The sequence below is a fragment of the Zosterops lateralis genome (assembly GCF_965231275.1).
Source record: "Zosterops lateralis genome assembly, chromosome: 13".
Lineage (NCBI taxonomy): Eukaryota > Metazoa > Chordata > Aves > Passeriformes > Zosteropidae > Zosterops > Zosterops lateralis.
Window position 1 is genome coordinate 19,698,524 of NC_139773.1, and position 19,861 is coordinate 19,718,384.

The window sequence follows — 19,861 nt, forward strand, 5'->3', positions numbered from 1 at the left end:
TTTTTTTTTTTTTTTTTTTTTTTTTTTTTTTGGGATGTGAAATCCTGGGATCTGCTTGGATACTGAGCTGGGATTGGGACAATTTTATCCTCAGCTCTGCAAAGGGAATTTGGGGACATTTTGGGACCATTTTGAGGGATTTCCTCGATCCAAGGGGTTCCAGCCCTTGGAAAAGCTTTTCTTCCCAAGGTTTGGAGTCCTCCAATCCCAGAATGGTTTGGATTGGGATTGGAAGGGATTTTAAAGCTCATCCCAAGGGCAGGGACACTTCCCACAATCCCAGATTGCTCCAAGCTGGCCTTGGATGATCCAGGGGCAGCCGCAGCAAATCTGGGAATTCCATCCCAATATCCCAGTCCATCCTTGGGACACCATTCCCTGTGTCCTGTCCCTTCATCCCAAATCCCAAATCTCCAGCTCTCCTGGAGCCCCTAATGGGCTGTGAAGATTCCCTGGATCCTTCCCTTCTCCAGGGGAACATTCCCAGCTCTCCCAGCCTGGCTCCAGAGCAGCTCCAGGATTTCCTCTGGAATTTCTCCAGCTTCTTCCCTTGCTGCGATTCCAGAGGGACAAAGGGAGAGCTTTTCCAGCCCCTCCAGAATTCCATGAGCTCCAGAGGCGGCTCCCGGCTGGATCCATGGGAAGCAGCTCTCCAGGAGCGCCGCTAGATGGGGTGGGAAAACCGCGGGAATGGTGCTGCTTCCCGAGATTTTCCCTGCCCTGGGATGGGGAATGACTCCTTGGAATATCCCAGCTCCCATCCCTCCTCCTGCCTCTTGCTGATCCCCCGTGGGAAGGTTGGGATTGGGATAACCACTGGGAATGGTGTTGCTTCCCAAGCTTTTCCCAGCAGGAATCAGTCTCTTCCCTGGGACAGGGAATGATTCCTTGGAATATCCCAGCTCCCATCCCTCCTCATGCCTCTTGCTGCTCTCCTGCAGGAGGGTTGGGGTTGGGTTTGGAATTGGGGTTGGGATTGGGATAATCACCAGGAATGGTGCTGCTTCCCAAGCTTTTCCCAGCAGGAATCAAGCTCTGCCCTGGGATAGGGAATGGGTTTGGAATAGGGAATGGGGTTGGGATTGGGATAACCACTGAGAATGGTGCCATTTCCCAAGCCCTTCCCAGCAGGAATCAGTCTCTTCCCTGGGACAGGGAATGACTTCTTGGAATATCCCAGCTCCCATCCCTCCTCCTGCCCCTTATTGCTGTCCCATGGGAGGATTGGGATTGGAATTTGGATAGGGAATGGGGTTGGGATAGGGAATGGGGTTGGGATTGTGATAACCCCCAGGAATGGCACCACTTCCCAAGCTTTTCCCAGCAGGAATCAAGCTCTGCCCTGGGATAGGGAATGGGTTTGGAATGGGGTTGGGTTTGGGATAACCACTGGGAATGGTGTTGCTTCCCAAGCCCTTCCCGGCAGGAATCAGTCTCTTCCCTGGGACAGGGAATGATTCCTTGGAATATCCCAGCTCCCATCCCTCCTCCTGCCTCTTGCTGCTCTCCTGCAGGAGGGTTGGGGTTGGGTTTGGAATTGGGGTTGGGATTGGGATAATCACCAGGAATAGCGCTGCTTCCCAAGCTTTTCCCAGCAGGAATCAAGCTCTGCCCTGGGATAGGGAATGGGTTTGGAATAGGGAATGGGGTTGGGATTGGGATAACCACAGGGAATGGTGCCATTTCCCAAGCTTTCCCCAGCAGGAATCAGTCTCTTCCCTGGGACAGGGAATGATTCCTTGGAATATCCCAGCTCCCATCCCTTCTCCTGCCTCCTGTGGGAAGATTGGGGTTGGGGTTGGAATTGGGATAATCACCAGGAACAGCCTCTCTTCCCAAGCCCTTCCCAGCTGGAATCAGGATCTTCCCTGGGATGGGGAATGATTCCTTGGAAAATCCCAGCTCCCATCCCTCCTCCTGCCTCTTGCTGCTCTCCCATGGGAAGGTTGGGATTGGAATTTGGATAGAGTTGGGATAGGGAATGGGGTTGGGATTGGGATAACCACTGGGAATGGTGTTGCTTCCCAAGCTTTTCCCAGCAGGAATCAGTCTCTTCCCTGGGACAGGGAATGACTTCTTGGAATATCCCAGCTCCCATCCCTTCTCCTGCCTCCTGTGGGAAGATTGGGATTGGGGTTGGGACTGGGGTCAGGATAACCCCCAGGAATGGCACCACTTCCTGAGCTTTTCCAGGCAGGAATCAGGCTCTTCAGGATAGGGAATGATTCCTTGGAATATCCCAGCTCCCATCCCTCCTCCTGCCCCTTATTGCTGTCCCATGGGAGGATTGGGATTGGAATTTGGATAGGGAATGGGGTTGGGATTGGGATAACCCCCAGGAATGGCACCACTTCCCAAGCTTTTCCCAGCAGGAATCAAGCTCTGCCCTGGGATAGGGAATGGGTTTGGAATGGGGTTGGGATTGGGATAACCACAGGGAATGGTGTTGCTTCCCAAGCCCTTCCCAGCAGGAATCAGTCTCTTCCCTGGGACAGGGAATGATTCCTTGGAAAATCCCAGCTCCCATCCCTCCTCCTGCCTCCTGTGGGAGGATTGGGGTTAGGATTGGAATCGGGATAACCACTGGAAATGATGGGAAAACTCCAGGAAAAGGCTCCTATTTGTGGGATTTAATTTGTGGGATTTCATTAATCATTAATGAAGAGCCATCTCTTGGATTTGGATTCCATTATCCCGGTGACAGGATAAATCCCACTGGGAATATTCCTGTGGGAAACTGGGATAGATGAGGAACTGATGCTCGTGGAGGAGGTTTGGATGCAGAAAAGGGTTGAAAAGCACCAGGAATTCTGCATCAGCTCCCTGGGATTTGGTTCCTTGGATTTGATAATTTAATTTTTGTAATTTTATTTTATTCCTGGTGTTAATTTTTATGGGTTTTTTTTACTCTTATTTTTTAAATTTATTAAATTTTAATTTTATTTTTTAATTATTTTTATCTATTTTTAATTTTTATTTTATTCTTAGTCTTATTTTATTCTTATTTTATTTTTTATTCTTATTTTATTCTTTTTTTATGTTTCATTTTATTTTTAGGCTTAAATTTTTCTTCTTATTTTAATTTTAATTTTAATTTCTATTTTTATTTTATTTCCCTCCAAACCCCCGGCAAATGGGGGAGGTCGGAGGGGAAACATTGGATTTTCAGCTCCAAAATCTCCTCCAGCTTTTCCCAGGCAGATCCTGGTCCCAATCCCTTTTTTTCCAGAAAAAGAAAATATCCCTTTTTTCCAGACCAGCTTTATCAGGGCAGCAAAATTTTATCCCAAAATTCCATCCCTGGAGGGCTGGGATTGCAATGAGCGTTTTTTCCATGAGGTGTCAGTGTGGCACCGGGATTCCCTGCCCTGTTTTCCTTGGAAAAATCCTTGGATCGGCACCGAATCCCAACTCACGGCATTTTCCCATTTTTTCCATTTTCCATGGATGGATGGAGGGAGGGTTGGATCCCATTCCATGGGAAGGGATCGGGTGTAGCTTTTCCCACCTTTTTGTCCCAAATTTCCATCCCACCGACTCCTCCGGGCTCTGCTCACATCCCAAAATTCCAGCTGGGAACGCTCTTCCCCCCATCCTGGGAAAAACAAACAGGAAAAAAGAGCTGGAAAGGGATTTGGGACAGGACACATGGAATGGAAAAGGAGATTTAGATGGAACATTGGGAAGGGATTGTCCCCTGGGAAGGGCTGGGATGGAATTCCCAGAGAATTTGGGATCCCTGGAATTCCCAGAGAATTTGGGATCCCTGGAATGTTCCAGGCCAGGTTGGACATTGGGAATTGGAGCACCCTGGGATAGTGGGAAGTTCCCTGCCCATGGAATGGGATTTAATCCCCTCTCACTCACATCATTCCATGACATTCCCATCCATGGATTTGTCCACAATGTCCTGAAAATGCCTTTAAACGTCCCGGAGCCACTGGGAATGATTTTCACATTCCAGCCAAGCCACCTTGGGCTGGAATTCCAATTTTTTACTAAAATCCCATCACAAACCTTCATTCCAGGTAGAATTTCTCCTTAAAATCCCATCCTGAACCTTCATTCCCAACAGGATTTAAGATCCCATCCCAAGCCTTTATTTCCAATAGGATTTTTCCTTAAAATCCTATCCCAAGCCTTCATTCCCTGTAGGATTTCTTTAAGATCCCATCCCAGGCCTTCATTCCCAATAGGATTTCTCCTGAAATGTCACGATCCCGGTGTTAATTCCCAGGAATCCTCCTAATGGGAAGTGACACTGTCGGCTCCCATCCGTCAGCCCCAGCAGAGGGAATCGGCTCCATCCTTTGGAATTACGGAAAGGACGGAGAAAATGGGAATTCCCTCAGCTGTTGGGAGCTCCCAGGAATTCCAGATTTTCCACCCAGGATTCTTTCCTTGTTTTCCCAGCCACTTCCCAATTGGGGTTTCCTGGAATCCCAGTTTTAACTCCGCAACTTTTGGCTCCCGAGTTTTGTTCCCAAACCTTGAGCTCTGGATTTTTCCTCCCAAATCTGGGCTCCAGATTTCTCCTCCCAGACCCTGAACTCCAAATTTTTGCTCCTAATTTTGAACCTTTGTCTCCTATATTTTATTCCTAAAACTGGGATCCTAATCTTCATTCCTGATAGGATTTACTTAAGATCCCATCCCAAGACTTAATTCCCAATAGGATTTATTTAAAATCCCATCCCGAGCCTTCATTCCCAACAGAACGAATGGAATCCATGGAATCCATGAATCCATGGGATATTTATGGGATTCCTCATCCCTGCCCCGGGAGTGTTTTCCTGACCTTTCCTGTTCATCCAGACTTGAATTTTTTCCATGTTGGGCTTTCCCCACCTTCTCTGCCCTCCCACAGACAGAGCAGGAAAAGCGGGAAAACTCTCCCTGATCCCGATTTAATCCTGGAGTATCAATGGGTAAAAGTGGGAAAACTCTCCCTGATCCCAGTTGGAATATGGGCAGGTAAAAGCAAGAAAACTCTCCCTGATCCCAGTTTAATCCTGGAATATCAACAGGTAAAAGTGGGAAAACTCTCCCTGATCCCGGTTTAATCCTGGAATATCACCAGGTAAAAGAATGAAAACTCTCTCTGATCCCAGTTGGAAAATGGGCAGGTAAAAGTGGGAAAACTCTCCCTGATCCCGATTTAATCCTGGAATATCAACAGGTAAAAGTGGGAAAACTCTCCCTGATCCCGGTTTAATCCTGGAATATCAACAGGTAAAAGTGGGAAAACTCTCCCTGATCCCGGTTTAATCCTGGAATATCAACAGGTAAAAGTGGGAAAACTCTCCCTGATCCCGGTTTAATCCTGGAATATGGACAGGTAAAAGCCGGAAAACTCTCCCTGATCCCAGTTGGAATATGGGCAGGTAAAAGTGGGAAAACTCTCTTTGATCCTGGTTTAATCCTGGAATACGGGGAGGTAAAACTGGGAAAACTCTCCCTGATCCCGATTTAATCCTGGAATATCAACAGGTAAAAGTGGGAAAACTGTCCCTGATCCTGGTTTAATCCTGGAAAATGGGCAGGTAAATGTGGGAAAACTCCCCCTCATCCCAGTTTAATCCTGGAAAATGGGCAGGTAAAAGTGGGAAAACTCTCCCTGATCCCGGTTTAATCCTGGAATATGGGCAGGTAAAAGCAGGAAAACTCTCCCTGATCCCGGTTTAATCCCGGAATATCGGCAGGTAACGGGTTCAGCACAGCACCAGAATCACGGGGGGAGCAATGAACAACACCTGGATTTAATAATTCCTGGGAAATTCCTCCATGGAAGCCTCATCCCGTCGATTCCTCTGGATGTGGGTCTGGATTAAACAGATCTGGAGCCCTGCCCGCCCCACACAGCTCATAAATTCCTAAATTCCTCAGGATGTGCCACAACTTTGGAGTTTTTCCTCCTCCTCTCCTCCCTCTTCTCCCTCTCCTCATCCCATTGGGATCCAAAGATTTACCTGGGATACACCTGGAATTTTTTTGGTGGAATTTAAGGGGGAAAAAAAACCCCTCTGGTCATTCCTTGATGGGAACAAAGTGACCTCGGTTTTCCAACTGTATCCAAGAGGGAAAAAAACCCCAAAACCCTCTTTGCTTTTCAAGCCGAGCCAGGCCCTGTGTAAATATTTATGGAATATTTTATTACAATCCCAATTTACTCCCTGATTGGAAACATTTCCTAATAACCCTCTGGAAAATCCAATTAAAGTGCAATTTAAGGGGCTTTTGCTTTGGGGGGATTTTTTTTTTTTTTTTTTGGGGATTGTTGTTTTGCCAGGAATGTTGATCCGTAGGTTGGGTGGAGAGGTTGGAATGTCAGTGGGATGTCCAGGGAAGAGCTTGGATTTAAAAATAGAGGAAAAGTAGCTGCTTCCTTGGGAAATCCCGGTTTTCCTTGAGAAATCCCAGTTTTCCTTGGGAAATTCTGGCTTTTCCTTGGGAAATCCCAGTTTTCCTTGAGAAATCCCATTTTTCCTTGAGAAATCCCAGTTTTCCTTGGGAAATTCTGGCTTTTCCTTGGGAAATCCCAGTTTTCCTTGGGAAATCCCAATTTTCCTTGGGAAATCCCAGTTTTCCTTGGGAAATCCTGTCTTTCCTTGGGAAATCCTGCTTTTCCTTGGGAAATCCCGTTTTTCCTTGAGAAATCCCATTTTTCCTTGAGAAATCCTGTTTTTCTTTGGGAAATCCTATCTTTCCTTGGGAAATCCCATTTTTCCTTGGGAAATCCCAGTTTTCCTTCGGAAATTCTGGCTTTTCCTTGGGAAATCCCATTTTTCCTTGGGAATGGGGCAGCTCAGCCCTTCCAGCTTCATTCCCTGCTGCTTTTTGTCCCTTTTTTCCCTGGTTTGGGGCACATCCCAGGAATCCCATCAGCTCCAGTGTGATCAGGGAAGGACTTTGAAACCCCCTCAGTGTGAGAGGCTTTGGGATCTTTATCCTGACGAGAATCCCAAGGGATAACCATTCCAGAATATTCCTTGGGGTTTGGGATGCCCAGCCAGGCCATGGAGCTGTTTCTCCAAGAATCGTGGGATTTACCTTTGGAATTTTCCAAGTTCCTTGGCTGAATTTCCAAATTTTTTTAGAATTTTTTCCCTGATTTCTCCCATGGCAGCAGCTCCTATCAAAACCTTCCTCTGCTTTTTCCCCTCTGAATCCCATATCCCGGATTTTTCATTTCTGAGAAAGCCAGGAACGTTTAGGAAGTTTTATTTTTTTTATTGTACGGGACAAAACAAACAAACAAACAAAAAAAAACCCCCAACCCCCCCCCCCAAAAAAAAACCCACTAAAAAAACCCCCATAAAAACCCCCCAAAAAACCCAAACAAACAAACAAACAAAAAACCCCAAAAAAACCCACCCCCCCAAAAAACAAACAAACAAACCCCAAAAAAACCAACAAAACAAACAAACAAAAAAACCCCCCCAAAAAAACCCAAAAAACAAATAATAAAAAACCCCATAAAAAACCCCCCAAAAACCCCCACAAAAAACCAAACCAAACCAAACCAAACCAAAACAAACAAACAAACAAACAAAAAAAACCACACAAAAAACCCCAAACAAACAAAAAAACCCCACAAAAAACCAAAAAAAAAAACCCCAAAAAAACCCCCCCAAAAAATTCCTCCTCAGAAATTCTTTGGAGACCCAAAGCTTCAAGCAGGAGGCTCAGGCTCCTTTTAAATTTAAAAACCAGGAATGTTGGAATTCTAATTATCTGCCTGGAAAACATTGGAGTCATTAGGATGAACATAAAGGCAAACTTTGGGGAGATAATTGGATCTTTTAAATCTCTGTGTTCTTGATCCCGGGCTCGTCTCATAAATATGGATTTTTATATAATCCCTGAAAAAAAAAAAAAAAAAAAAAAGCAGCCCAGGCTCCTGTTAAGAAGGAGCACAAAAAAGTGCGATAAACGCTGGGATTTTTGACATGGAATCAAAGAGAAAAGGAACAAAAGGGAAGAGATTTGAGTCCAAAGGCTCCTCCAAAGGCTGGAGGGGATGGATCCGGCAGCTCCAAGGGGATGGATGAGCTTTGGGAATCACCTGAGTGCTGAGGTCAGGGATTTTCATCACTCAGCCTGTCCCTATCCCAATCCCATCCCATGGATCCCACCCCATGGATCCCATCCATGGATCCCATCCCATTCCTTCCCAATATCCCATTTAAATCTCCTCTTTTCCAGCCATTCCCTGTGTCCTGTCCCTCCCTCCCTTATTCCCAGTCCCTCTCCAGCTCTCCTGGAGCCCCTTTAGGCCCTGGAGGAGCTCTGAGGATTCCCTGGATCTTTCCCTTCTCCAGGTGAACATTCCCAGCTCTCCCAGCCTGCCTCCAGAGGAATTCCAGCCCCTGGAGCAGCTCCGTGGCCTCTGGAATTGCTCCGGCAGCTCCAGGTCCTGCTGATGTTGGGATCCAGAGCTGGAGCCTCACCTGAGTGGACAAATTCCATGGATTTTCCAGCGCTAAGAATTCCTCTGGGAATTCCCCTGGTGATTCCACATGGAGCTGGATGTGCCCCCAGAGGAGTGAGGAGCAGAGAGGAGACAAAGCTCCAGGTGTGGAGACTCCTCCAGCCCTTCCCAGCTTTTCTGCCTTTGGAAATGAGTCAAGTCAGGGTTAATAATTAATCCAGGTTTATTTAAACCCTCTGAGTGCAGCGATGATCCCTCAGGCACCTTCTCCTCCTGTATCCAGGAATATCTTCGTGTATCCAGAGGTCGTTTTTAGTGGATACTCCTGGAGCGAAAGCCGGTTATTCCCCATTTCATTAAACCCGCCATCAATCTCCAGATCCTGGGTCAATCCTTGGGAAAATCCAGCTCCTTTCCCTCCCTCCCAACGATTAATCCATCGATCAAGGGCGGCTGTTTCATCTCCCTCCCCTCAAACAGCCAGATGGGCAGAGAATTCCCCGCACGACCCGGAATCCGTCGGAGTTTCTGGAAGCCTTGGCCGGGAGAGGAGCCTGGAATGTCCCAGGGATGGCCGTGCAATCACACGGCCAATTTGCGGGAGTAATTAGCTCCAATTCCGCGCCTGCTCCCGGTAATTGGCGCCCCAGATGGCGTCGGGATGCACGGATGGGCCTGGAGCCACGGGAATGGCGAGTGCAGATCCCGAATATTCCCGAATATTCCCGAATATCCCGTGTCTCCCCGGGGCAGGAAGGGCCGTGGGTGTGGTGGGTGTTTGAGGGTGTTCTGTAGGATATGGAATGGAAGGGACCCACAAGGATCATCCAAGTGCAGCCCCGAGAGTTTTGGGAAGTGCCCAGGAGGAGGAGAAGGGCATCAGTGAGGAGCAGGAATCCAGTCCCACATTCTGGTTGGGGAATGGTGTGGGCAGCTGGGAGCAGGAGGGTGTTGGAGTGGTGCTGCCAGCTGGGATTCCCACAGGATAAATCCGCCTGCAAATCCAGCCTTTTCCAAGGCTGTCCTGTAATGAATCCATGTGCTGTTCCAGAGGTGAATCTGTGTGCCGTTCCACTAGTGAATCCATGTGCTGTTCCAGAGGTTTATCCACCTTGCATCCCATTAGTACATCCATGTGCCATTCCAGAGGTGAATCCGTGTTGCCATCCTATTGGTGAATCCATGTTCTATCCCATCAGTGATCCTTGTGCCATCCCATCAATTCATCCATGTTCCATCCCATCAATTCATCCATGTTCCATCCCATCCATGCATCCTGTTATGCCATCCCATTATTTTATCCCTGTGCCATCCCATCCATTTATCCCTGTGCCATCCCATCCATCCATCCATCCATCCATCCATCCATCCATCCATCCATCCCTGTGCCATCCCATTATTTTATCCCTGTGCCATCCCATCCATCCATCCATCCATCCATCCATCCATCCATCCATCCATCCATCCATCCATCCCTGTGCCATCCCATGATTTTATCCCTGTGCCATCCCATCCATGTGTCCATATTCCATCCTATCCATGCATCTCCATGCCATTCCATTATTTTATCCCTGTGCCATTCCATGATTTTACCCCATTGCCATTCCATCCCTGTGTCCATATTCCATCCCATCCACGTATCCCTGTGCATCCCATGATTTTATCCCTGTGCCATCCCATCCATCCATCCATCCATCCATCCATCCATCCATCCATCCATCCCTGTGCCATCCCATGATTTTATCCCTGTGCCATCCCATCCATGTGTCCATATTCCATCCTATCCATGCATCTCCATGCCATTCCATTATTTTATCCCTGTGCCATTCCATGATTTTACCCCTTTGCCATTCCATCCCTGTGTCCATATTCCATCCCATCCACGTATCCCTGTGCATCCCATGATTTTATCCCTGTGCCATCCCATCCATCCATCCATCCATCCATCCATCCATCCATCCATCCATCCATCCATCCCTGTGCCATCCCATTATTTTATCCCTGTGCCATCCCATCCATGCATCCATATTCCATCCTATCCATGCATCTCCATGCCATCCCATTATTTTACCCCTGTGCCATTCCATGATTTTACCCCTTTGCCATTCCATCCCTGTGTCCATATTCCATCCCCTCCGTGTATCCCTGTGCCATCCCATGATTTTATCCTCGTGCCAAGGCGTTATTTTATCCCTATGCCATCCCATCATTTCACCCCTGTGCCATCCCATCCATTTACCCCTGTACCATCCCACGATTCTATCCTCATACCATCCCACCATTTTACCCCCATGCCATCCCCCCAAGGCTCAGCATTCCCAACCCTCCATCCCTCTCTCTCCCCCAATCCCTGCCCACCGAGGCCAAGCCTTTCCCGGGAGGAGCCCGCGGTGGATCCTCTCCATCCCGAGCCTCCCGTGATCCCGTTTTATTGCGCGGGGCCGGGGCAGGAGAAGCCAGAAGATAAATTCCAAGGAGCGCTCGGGTGCCGCAGCCGCCGGCGGGGCTCAGCGCTAACATTTACTCTGCTCCGGGGTCGATATCCCGCTGATCCCACTCAATCTGCTCCCTGTGCAAACCCCGCGCCGCCTCCCCCCTTGGATCAATCCCTCCTCCAAAGGTTACGTGAAGGTGGCCGGATTCTTCTAAAGCTTGTTTGCAGAGCCTCCGTTTGCTCTGCTAACACAGCCTGGAACCGCTTCCAAGGGTTCTGTTTGCCTTGGATTAGGGCTGTTTGCCCAAACACCTTCCCCGATCCAATCGAGGCCAGGCTTTCCAAACATTTGGGCACATCTGTCAATCAATAGCGGCAATCGGGGGGTTCCTGATCCAAACAGCAAACTCGGCCAAATCCAATATTTATCCAAACTTTTACTGACTCCGTGGCTGGTTTTAAACAATCCCAAGGCACGGAGCGGCCGTTGGTGCCGAAAGGTCCTGGATAATGTGTAACTTCGGGCAAACAGAGCCCGATCCCAGCCGGGAGCGCGGGGAAAACCAAACACTGGAATTATTGTCCCCGCCTTTATTGCGGATAATTTGCTTAAACGTTCGGCGATTATTTACTAATAAGGCCGGGGTTAATTAGGCGGGGCCTAAAGAGGGCTTTGGGTTGAGCCTCGCTCCAAGGGCAGGGTGCGATTCCCGAACTTTGGCCTTTGGGGTTTGGGAGCGTGTTGGGGCAGGTGACTCGGGGGTGTTATCGGGGTGGAAAACACCTGAGTCCAGGGGGAAAAAAAAAAAAAATTGGGAAAAAAAAAAAAAATAAATCCTGGGAGGACTCCAAGCAAATCTGGATTGAGGCTCGAAACAAAGAGGAAGGAGAGAGGCCAAATGTTTTTCGGGAGGCGCTGCCAGGCGGGAATGGCCGGCCGGGAATGGGGCCAAGGAGCTGTCGTAAAACCGGGAGATGTTTTTTCATCTGCGGCCCGAGGGAACGGGAGGTGCCAGGAGCGACACCCAAACACGGGCAGGGCCTGGATCCAGCCCACGAGGAGGGAAAAGGGGTGGAAATGTCGTCCCAAAGTCATGGAATTGCGGGATGGATGGGGTTGGAAGGGCAGGGACGCCTCCCGCTATCCCAGGCTGTTCCAGCCTGGACTTGGGCACTTTCAGGGATCCAGGGGCAGCCACAGCTGCTCTGGGAATTCCAGCCCAGCCCCTTCCCACCCTCCCAGCCAGGAATTCCTCCCAGATTTGCTGTGGCTGCCCCTGGATCTTGGAATGTCCAAGGCCAGGTTGGACACTGGGGCTTGGAGCAGTCTGGGGCCATGGGAGGTGTCACAGCCTGGATTTTTTCACCGACATTCCAGTGTTATCCCACAGCAGGAATGGATGGGATCAGTGGGATGGGGATGGGATGGGATGGGGATGGAATGGGGATGGGACAGGATGGATGGGATCCATGGGGTGGGATGGGATCAGTGGGATGGGATGGGACAGGATGGGGTGGATGGGATGGTTTGGGATGGATGGGATCTATGGGATGGGATGAGATTGATGGGATGGGATGGTTTGGGATGGGATCAGTGAGATGGGATGGGATTGTGAGAACAGGGATGGGATGGGATGGGATGGGTTGGGATGGGATGGGATGGGATGGGATGGGATGGGATGGGATGGGATGGTCTGGGATGTGGCTGCACACGCCGTTCTCTCCGCCCTGTCCTGACACTCCTCGGATCCTGGCAGGAACGCTCCGCTCCGTGGGAGCCGTGCTGGGAGCAGAGTCAATATTGGCTGAGCAAACACCGCCGGGATGGAGCCGTGTTTGCGGAGCCGCGGGGCTCGGAGCCTCGGCTGCCGCTCGGAATTCGGAACAATCCCAGGAATCCAGGGGTTTTCCGAGACACGGGGTGGTTTTTATGGAAGGGAGAGTGGGCAGCTCCAAGGGAAGTTCCTGGGTCTTCCTTTCAGGGTTGGAATGAGAGGCGGCTGCACCGTGGGGTCCCTGACCTTGAATCCATAAAAAAAAGTGGGAATTCACCCGAGCAAATGCTGAAGAGGAGGAGGCATGGAGTTATCCATGGAAAAGCAGCTTCTGGAGGAGCTGGAGTCTCACGGCAGTCCTGGAGCATCCTTCTTCCACTGATGGAATGTCCAGGTTGGATGGGACATCCCATGGAATGGGATGAGATTCCAGCTCCCTTCCCACCCAAACCATTCCAGGATTCTCCAAGGAAGCTCTTCGGCCGTGCATGGGAGCACCTGTTCCCATTGGATTCCATTCCTGGCACCGTTCTCCCAGGATAACGGGAATTCTGTGAGCAGCCACCAAACTGGGACAGAAATCCCAACTTAAAACCCACTTTTAACCATAAATTTCCATAAATATTCCAAGATGGATCTTTCCCTGAGGTTTCCCTTCAGTTTAAAAAGGAGGAAGAGGAAAATGGAAATCCAGGAAAAGCAAAAATAAAACAGGAAAAGAAGAAAGAGGAATAGAAGGAGGCCTTGAGGTGAAGGGATTTGCCTGTTTGTTTTCTCTCTTTTTTTTTTTTTTTTTTTTTTTTTTTTCAGGGAGGAAAAGGCTTCAAATCAGGAAAAAAAGGGATCAAATGACAGGAAACGCTGGAATTTCCTGGGAAGGTGCCTGGGAAGTGCTTGTGATCCCAATCCCTGCCTACTCCAATCCAGGAGCATCCCATATTCCTGGGACGCCAATTCCCAGATTCCCAAGGCTGGATTTTTAACCCCGCAGTGGCCGGAGCTGGCCAAGCCCTGCCCTTTTCCAGCCCTATTCCCACCACTTCCCACTTTCCACCCATCCATCCCATTGTGCAACATTCCCTGGCACCTCCCGCCTGTTTCATTCCCTTTGGATGAAGGAAATGGAAAAATTGACGGACAATTCCGCGCATCCAAGGCCGGCCTTTGGAGCGGCTGTTTATGGAAATCTCCCGTGCCAACCTCTCCTCATTTTTCCTGCTGCTCTGGCACCGGGAAGGACAAATGTTTATATTCCAGGCTTTTCCAATTGTTGAGTCGCTTTCCAAGGAACTCTTCATGTGGTTCCAAGGGTTGGATGTTAATTTTCGCTTCCAATTGGATCCAGCTTTCCTCCAAGGTTTTAAAGCTGGGGAAGGAATTGTTTTGGGAATGCGAGGCTGGATCGGCACCGCTCAGGGGGGTGGGAATGTCACATTCCTGTTTTATTTAAAGGATAATTAAGCCTGGAATATTTTATATTCCCCAAGCGCTGGAAGCGTTCCAGACCAGGCTGGAGCAACCTGGATTAGTGGAAGGTGTGTCCCTCAGAGGGTGGAGTGGGATGAGCTTTAAGGTCCTTTCCCGAGAGAATTCCATGATTAAAATATTTTGGAGAAATTAATTCGGTGGGAAAAAATCCAGCTGAGTGTCCCTCCAGCACCTCTAAATCCTGGGAAATGCTCCATGGGATGCTCAGGCTCTCCCATCCCATCCCATCCCATCCCATCCCATCCCAGGATTTGCCTTTCCCTCCTCTCCAGGCAGAAGGGAAGCATTTCCCTGATCCCTGACCTTGATATTTAATAAAGGGAATAAAAGATCAGAAAGCCGGGAAAAATCCTCAATAATTCACCAGCCTCGAGCTGTTTCATTACTTTGAACGTTCCAGCAGCTCCTGACGCCTTCCCTCAGTCGTGATCCCATCCCAAAAAACCTTGGGAATGTTGGCTGGATCCCCCTGCCCTCGTTGTGTGAATCAGGGATGTGGAAACTCCGGGAGAATGTGATGGATTTGACCCGGAATTGTCGGTCGGAAGAGAAAATCATTCCATGGCTTTTCCCACTGCCTGGAATCCAGGGATTGTTGGGCATCCGTTGTTTCCAGGAGAAGGGGAGCTCAGATCCAGGATTCCATCCCTCCCTCACCACTTTTCCTTGGTGAGTTTGGGTCGGGATTGGGGCAGCACCAGAGCTTGGCTCCTTCCCCTCTGCCATTCCCATTCCTGGTTTTGGGAGCTGGGAGTGGACCCCAACATTGTCTTTGTCTTCCTGAGCTAATTCCAATCCCAGCTTTGGGCTGGGGTGATTATCCTGGGATTTTAAGTGGATTTGGGGCGATTTTGGGGCAGAGTTTGTTGGATTTCCCTGCGCTCCGTGTTTGCCCAAAGTCAACATCAAACTGATCAAACATTCCCAGTCCTTCCTTTTCCCAAAGATCCTCTCCCAGGAGCAACCAAAGGGAGCTGGGAATGCAGGTGGCACAGAGGAATTTGGGATTATCCTGAGCCGAGGGAGGCGGGATGGAGGTGGGGCCGTGCTCGGGGATGTCACCACAGAGGTGTCACCGTGGGTGGCATTTCTGATGAGAAATGGGATTGTTCCTCCTGGAGAAGAGAAGGATCCAGGGAGAACGGGAGATCCAGTGGGATGTGCTGGATGCTGGAGCTCCAGGAATCATCCCCAGCCAGGCACAGACCCTTCAGTGGCTCCTGGAAAACCAAAGGATTCCCAGGAAGGGAGCAGGGATGCTGGACCAGCCCCTGGGATGTCCCTGCAGATCCGTGTGGAGCTCCAGAAGGAAGCTCAGCCTCCAGAATTCCCGGTCCCAGCTGCTGCCAAGGTGGGAAGGGGCTGGCAGGAGCCCAGAATTCCTGTGGGATCAGAGATTGGGAATGCTCCTGGTTCCCGTGGGTGGCTCCTGGGGTGTGGCTCCAGCCCTGTCCTGCCCCCCATGGATTGGCCACTCAAATTCCAAAGGAAAAGCTGTCCCAGGCTGCTCCAACCTGGCCTTGGATATTCCAGGGATCCAGGGGCAGCCACAGGAAATCTGTGAATTCCATCCCAGCCCCCTTCCCAGTATTCCATCCATCCATGGGAATCCATTCCCTGTGTCCTGTCCTTCCATCCCTCATCCCAACCCCGTCTCCAGCTCTCCTGGAAATCTCTGGAAGTGTCTCCTGGATCTTCCCTTCCAACAGCCAACCGCAACCCCCCCCCCAAAAAAAATCCATTTTTAAAAAAACCCCAAAAAAACAGGAAGCAACAACCGAGCGACCCCTCCAGCTCTCCGGGAAACATCAATTCCCCGGGATTGGCAGGGAATGAAAGCATTCCCCGCTCCCTGCCAGCCAGGAGCCGAGTGAAATCCCAGCCTCGCTGCTGCCATGCATGGCTGATGAGCCAAGAGCCCCGAGGAGCCGCAGCTTTCCCTCGTTCCCACTTCGGAGCCGCCTTCCCGCTTTTTTTTTATTTTTTATTTTTTTTCTTTTTTTCCCCGTGTTCCCTGGCACATCCATGAATATATATTGACCTTATTAGAGCAGCCGGCTGCCAGCAGCCAGCCCGGGCCTCGTTTGCACAAATTAAAGCTGTCAGCGGGTAATTTATGGAGCGGCGGGAACGGCGCTGAGGATGGGAAAAGGGAGGGATGGATTGGGGAGAGGGAGGGGATGGATTGGGGAACAGGGAGGGAATGGGGATGGATTGGGGAGAGGGAGGGAAAAGGGATGGATTGGGGAATAGAAGGGAAAAGGGATGGATTGGGGAGAGGGAGGGGAAGGGGGATGGATTGGGGAGAGGGAGGGGATGGGATGGATTGGGGAACAGGAGGGAGAAGGGGATGGATTGGGGAGAGGGAGGGAATGGGGATGGATTGGGGAGAGGGAGGGAAAGGGATGGATTGGGGAGAGGGAGGGGATGGGATGGATTGGGGAACAGGAGGGAGAAGGGGATGGATTGGGGAGAGGGAGGGAATGGGGATGGATTGGGGAGAGGGAGGGAATGGGGATGGATTGGGGAACAGGGACGGAAAGGGGATGGATTGGGGGACATGAGGGAAAGGGGATGAATTGGGGACAGGGAAGGAAAAAGGATGGATTGGGGAGAGGGAGGGAAAGGGGATGGATTGGGAAACAGGAGGGAAAAGGGATGGATGGGGAGAGGGAGGGGATGGGGATGGATTGGGGACAGGAGGGAATGGGGATGGATTGGGGAGAGGGAGGGGAAGGGGATGGACTGGGGAGAGGGAGGGAAATTAGGTGGGTTGGGGAGAGGGAGGGAAAAGAGATGGATTGGGGAGCTGCAGGAAAAGGGGATGGATTGGGGAATAAACTCTTCTCAGTATGGGAATGGCCTGAACTGGGAAGCAGGAGGGAAAGGGGATGGATTGGGGAACAGGAGGGAAAGGGGATGGATTGGGGAGAGGGAGGGGAAGGGGATGGATTGGGGAGAGGGAGGGAAAAGGGATGGATTGTGGGATAAACATCCCACTCAGGATGGGAATGGCCTGGATTGGGATAAATAGGGAAAGGGGACGGATTGTGGGATAAACCCTGCTCAGGATGGCAACAGCCTGAACTGGGAAGCAGGAGGGAAAGGGGATGGATCAGGGAGCAGGAGGGAAAGGGGAGGGATTGGGAAGAGGTAGGGAAAGGGGATGGATTGAGGGACAAATCCTGCTCAGGATGGGTTGGGCATTTTTTAAAGGTTCCTTGCTCAGGATGCTTTTCTCCCTTTCCCTTCCTCCCTTTCCCCTTTTCCTTCTCCCCTTTTTTCTTTCCTGCCTTTTTCCCTCCCTTTCCTTCCCCTTCCTTTCCCTTTCCTCCTTTACTTTTCCCCCTTTTCTTCTTCCCCTTCCCCTTCCCCTTCCCCTTCCCCTTCCTCTCTTTCCCTTCCCCATATTTTCCCCTTGGGACATTTCCAGAGGGTGTCACATCCACGATTTCCCTGGAAAAGCCGTGCCAGGGCCTCGCCACCCTCACTGGAAGGAACCTGTTCCTCCCTTTGGTGTGAAAAGAGACACAAACCCCAAACCTCCATCCGCCAAATCCACCCAATCCCGTTGGATCCCGATCCCTCCCCGTTGGAACCACCCTGATCCAGGTTTGGATTTGTGCCCCAGGATTTCCAGCCGGGGCTAAATTTGTCCTGTTGACCCTCAGGAGGAGCGACAGGCCCCAGGAGGAGGGAAGAGTTTTCCTTTTCCAGCGCCACGAAGATCGGCTGGAAAAAGTTTTCCCTCTTGGATTATCACCTTGAGGCCCTTGGAGACGTCACTTCCAACGTGTGGGATCCACGGATCCACCTCTGCCAGCTGCTGGGCTGGGAAAAAAAGGGAAAAAAAGGGAAAAAAAGGGAAAAAAATCAATTTTTTTAGGGATGGCAACAGGTGTCAATCCGCCAATCCATCCAGGAATTCCCCTTATAAACACCCAACCCCATTTGGCCGTCCCCAAATGTTGGAATTCCAAGTTTTCCTTAAGCCTGGGGGTTATTTATAGCAGGAATAAGAGCTATAAGAGGTGTTTTCCTCCTCCAGGAAACTCGGGGAAGGGGAGGAATGACCTCAGTGTGAAGCAATGGGATTTTGGGGGAATTTGGAGTGGGATTAACGCCTCTCCTCCATTCCCAGATGGGCTGGCAGCTGGGGAAGGAACCTCGGGAAGCAAAGAGCTCCAAAATTCCCAAATTCTCTGCCAGCTCCAGATCTAGGACGTGGATCCAGCTGCCAAAACTCATCTTTTTTCCATGAGGATCGGGATAACGGGAGCAAAAATGGGATGGGAACACACCCTGAATGCCTTTTCCTTGGAAAATAATCCAGTATTTATGGGATCAGCCCTTCATGGGCAGAGATTCCTGCTTTTCCCAGAGATATTGACACAGGAATGGGTTTGGATCCAATCCTTTCCATGGATTTCCAGGTGAGTCCCTCCGGGAATTCAGTCCTTTAGGAAAAACCTGGATGCGGCATGGAAATAAATGGAGCTGTGAATAATTCCCATTGGAATTTTCCCTCGGGATTTTTCCCTCAGAATTTTTCCCTCTGGATTTTTTTCTTCGTGATTTTTCCTCAGGATTTGTCCTCAGGATTTCTTCACTGGGATTTCTTTCCCAGGATTTTTCTTCAGGATTTCTTCCTTGGGATTTCTTCTCCAGGATTTCTTCCTCAAGATTTGTCCTCTGGATTTTTTCCTCAGGATTTCTTCATTGGGATTTCTTTCTCATTTTTTTTCCTCAGGTTTTGTCCTCAGGATTTCTTCCTTGGGATTTTTTTCCTTGGGATTTCTTCCTCAAGATTTGTCCTCTGGATTTGTCTTCAGGATTTCTTCATTGGGATTTCTTTCTTGGGTTTTTTTCCTCAGGTTTTGTCCTCAGGATTTCTTTGTTGAGATTTCTTCAGGATTTCTTCCTCAGGATTTCTTCCTCATGACTTTTCCTCAGGATTTTTTTTTTTTGGGATTTCTTCTTCAGGACTTTTCCTCAGGATTTCTCCTCTGGATTTGTTCCTCAGTATTTTTTCCACAGGATTTCTTCCTCAGTATTTTTTCCACAGGATTTTTTCCTCAGGGTTTCTCTCAGGCTCTTGACACCCGCGGGATGCGTTGGACGAGGCTGATTCCCTTTTCCCACCCAAGGAGGAATTCCGGGAGCTCTCATCTCCGAGATTTTCAGCTCATAAGGATATTTTTTTCCTCCCATCTTTCCAGCTGCTGCCCTTTCGAGTGCCCGCCTGGGCTGCGATTCCCTGGATGACGCCCTTGGAGCGGCGCTCCTTCAGAAAATCCGGCAGAGCCATCTGTGATTTTCCGCTCTTGGATGGATAATTGGATTGGAGCGCAGGGTGGGCTCGGCGCTGGGATTTTTTCCACTGAGGCACCCCCAGCCAGGCTCCAGGAGGATTCCAGGCAGGAATGGAGCCATTCCCGATTGGAAAAGGAATGCTTCATCCCTCTGGAATTCTCAGAGCCGCTCTCATGTTGTCACTTTTGGGAAAGAACCTCATTCCTCCTCCTCTGGTTGATCCCGTATTTTAAAATATCCTGCAGAATATCCTGGATTTCCTTTGGACTCGTGGGGATTCTTTAGGATATCCCAGAATCCCAAGGATTCATTAAACATGGGATAAATGGTGCCATTTCTGACCAGAAAAATTGGGATTGTTCATCCTGGGGAAGGGAAGGATCCAGGGAGATCTCGGAGCAGTTTCCAGGAGAACTGGAG